Here is a 3,906-nt window from a genome sequence, read left to right as displayed (position 1 = left end):
TAACTTTTTATCTGTTCAGCAGTGGGCTTTCCAGAAAGGCATTGTTCACTCATGGAGGCAGTCTTCTGCCTTGGAATGTTCAAGTCCCATCTACACTCCTATTTTCTTTATTCTTGAGAACTTATAGTCAACACTTTCAGGTATTTGTTGGAGTTTTAGTCATTAGTGGAGGTAAAGGAAATCGAGTCATGAATAGAGGTCATCAGTTTTCAACCTTGGCTTTGTGCTTAGGATCACCCGGGGAGCTTTCCAGATACTGATGCCAGGCTGGGCAGAGCCCCGTGGAGGAGGTGGGTGCTGAGGCTTCCCACCATTCAGAGGGCTATTTGTTGTATTACCTCCATCGAAGGTTTTATAATGCCAGTGTAGCCTATGGAGGCAGAGAAATAAAAATGCATTTTTATGCCTAGCTGAGACTTTGAAATTCCTCTAGCTGAAAATTTCCATGTTTATAAAGGGCTTCTACCTCATTGCCTATAGCGTATAGGGCCCAGTGATGTTAAAAACTGAATGAGAAATTTTTACATTTTTAAATTTTTCTATGAGCGCTAAGCAATAGATACCAGCCATTAAGGCCTATACAAAAAAAAAAAAAAACCCGACTACATGGCTATTAAAATACGTGCTTTTTCTAGACATTTAGAAAGAATCTTGGCTAAGGAATAGTATTACCCTTTGTCCTTCCTACGGGAGTGGCTTTTTGCTTGCCTTTCTAGTTCTCTTGCAGAGAATGGATGTAATATAAAAAGGCCAAATGAAGTAATGAGCTCTGTGAAAGCATTCTAGAAATTTAAAAAAGTAATTTGTTGGTTTCTACGTATTTTTGTTTTATGTACAGATGCTATAGTGATCTTTTTAGCTATAGTTGAGGAGCTACACTTACACACTTCAGATCTTTACACACTTCACCCTTTGATGTGTTATCTCGCTGACACTCTGTAGGTGCTGGAGCTGGCAGGTAATGCTTCCAAGGATCTCAAGGTGAAGCGGATCACGCCACGTCACTTGCAGCTTGCGATCCGTGGTGATGAAGAGCTGGATTCTCTTATCAAGGCTACCATAGCTGGGGGTGGTATGTGACAACCGCTTTAGCCTAGATTGTTGTTGGTCTTTGTTACATAATTCAGATCAGTGATCCAGTATGTCTGATCAGCCAGCTAGAAAATTTATAAACCTAAATTCCATGTTGCTCTGTTACAGTTTCAGGCTGCTTTTTATTATCATCTTGAGTAAATATTTCTTCTCCACATCAAAATTTCATGTATGACACTTTAAACCTGGTGTTTAGAGTATTTCCCAGACATGGTTCCATAGTGTAGCGGTTAGTACGTCTGCTTTACACGCAGAAGGTCCTGGGTTCGCGCCCCAGTGGAGCCACAGGCCACAGTCTGTGGCCATGCCACCCTGAACAAGCCTGATGTCTGATTTCAGAAGCTAAGCAGGGTCAGGCCTGGTTAGTGCTTGGATGGAAGACCACCTAGGAAGACTAGGTACTGTAGGCATAAATAATAATTTTTTTAAAAAAGACCATCTCTCAGGTGATCTCATTAAAAAAAAAATATTTCCCTTACCCCTGAAACTGTGTTTGAAAATGATCTTGAGAAATTGCTTAATGTGATGATGACCTCCCAAATACAGACAGACCATCAGATGAGTCAGCATCAGTGAAGGTGAGCTTTAAGTTGGTGTCTCAATCCTTTTTGGATCACCACTGGAGAACCTCTGGAAAGCTGTGGTTACTCTTCTTATCACATGAAATGACATCATTTTACACACAGTTTTAGGTAGGTTCCCAGACCAAGATAGAGACCTTTTGGTATAGACTTGACAGGATCCAGATGTGAAATGTCATTCTTTGTATACTTGCTCCTTTTGGTTTGAGGTACTGAACGTTTTCTTAACGCTGTTTCTCTTTATTGCAACCTAGGTGTGATCCCGCACATCCACAAGTCTCTGATTGGAAAGAAGGGACAGCAGAAAACTGCTTAGAGTTGTTTCCGTCAGCCCTCTGCCTCCCGTCATTGTACTGTAACTGGGACAGAAGAAATAATGGGGATATGTGGAATTTTAAAGCAGTTCAATGGAAAAGCATAGACAATTACTGTAGACAAAACAAACATTTGTACGTTCTTAAACTCAAAGTTTGATAAAAGTAACTTTTCTTGTGGCAGCAGTTGTGTGTGGATTGGCTAGGTTTCTCCCATGTGTTTTATACAAAAATGGAATTGATAAACCATTTTTTACAAAAATAATGTCTCAAAACTGTTCTGTTCATGATGTGTTGGAACTATTTTGCTCATACTCTGAAATTTTTTAGATTTCAAATCGGTCATATATTCAGAATAATCTTAAATTGGGAATGTAGCTTTACCATGATTAATACTATGTTATGTTGAATCTTAGATGCTATTCATTTGTAGCATGCACCGTTATTTTACATACCACTGAAGAAAGCTGCCAATTAAACCATGATATTCCATCAATATGATTCATGCCGATTTCAGAGATGTTAGAACATGAAAATGTGCATTTAGTATTGATGAAATGGGATAGTGGGATCATTGGATTTACTGAGCATTTACTATGTGGCAGACCCTATGCCAAGTGCTTTATTGACCCAGAAATTTTATCAGCCCCACTTGAAGGATGTGGGAATAGGCTCACAGAAATGAAATGGTTTACCAGAAAACATTGAACTAGTAGATGGAAAATGGCAGAACTAGGCTACAAACCTAGATTTGGCTGACTTCAGAGCCTACCCTCTTACCTAGAATTGAAGTTAAATTTATCAGTTTTCTGTTTTTGGCTTAGTTCTAACTTTTAGTGGTCTTTATATGGTAACGTTTAGTAATTTGTATATTTTAAAAATTATTTTTGTCAGTTTCTAAGTAACAAAATTTAAGTTAATGTACCAGTTGATGGTCCATCTGAAAATTATTTTTCTGTTTGGAAGTGTTCATTTAAGAAAGGTAAACTTTTAGTGTTTTATAATACACCACTATCAAAATTCATTTTTAAACTTTAGAACTAATTTTCAAAAATAAAGCAAATAGTATGAGCCCTCGTGTACTCATCTTCCAGCTCCAGCAGTCACTGCCATGGTCAGTTTGTCTTACCTGTGTCCCCACCTGAGGCTCCTCCTAGTGGACTGGTTTGAACCCTATTCCAGACATGACTTATTTTCACGTCTACATGCTTCAGCGTGTCTCTAAAGATGAGGCACTTAGAAGATCATCACAATACCATCGTCTTAAGACACATAGTATCCACTACCCAGTTAGTACTCACGTTTCCCTGATCTCATTTTTTATAGTTGGTTGGTTTGGACCAGGATGCAGGTAAAATTTATGTCTTACATTTTGATGTTTCTTTTTAATCTATAGGTTTCTCGTCATTCTGTTCTTGTAATTTAATTTTTGAAAAAAAAAAAAGACCGTTTCTAAGTGTGGATCTTACTGGATGCATCCTAATGATATTCAATTTTCTCTGTTCCCTATATTTTCTATAAATTGACGGTGCTCTACAGTGGTTTTTCATCACATTTTGCTTTTTCACAAAAATAACCTGTGCTATTTTATACTTCTATTGTTTCATCACATCAGGGAGCTCCCGACCCCCACCGTCAGGTATATGAACACCAACTAATGATGGGTGGGTTCAGGTGCCACTGGCACACGCCACCCGTTGCAGAGTTCACTGGTCAGCTTTTCCTGAGTTTCAGCCACCATCAATCATTACTGCCCAGATCCAGGATTTTAGGAGGGCTGCCACCTGGTGACACCCTATCATTCCTTCCGCACCTGGAGTTCTGTAAAGAACTTTTTGATTTACAAGGGAGGACAAGAAATTTTCAAATTCAGATTGAATTATCTGGGTGTATATTTTGAAGAAGTTTCTACATTAGAA

Source organism: Pteropus alecto, unplaced genomic scaffold, assembly GCF_000325575.1.
Source record: "Pteropus alecto unplaced genomic scaffold, ASM32557v1 scaffold214, whole genome shotgun sequence".
NCBI classification, from domain to species: Eukaryota; Metazoa; Chordata; class Mammalia; order Chiroptera; family Pteropodidae; genus Pteropus; species Pteropus alecto.
The sequence above is the reverse complement of the archived record's forward strand: the minus strand, read 5'-3'. Positions refer to the sequence as shown.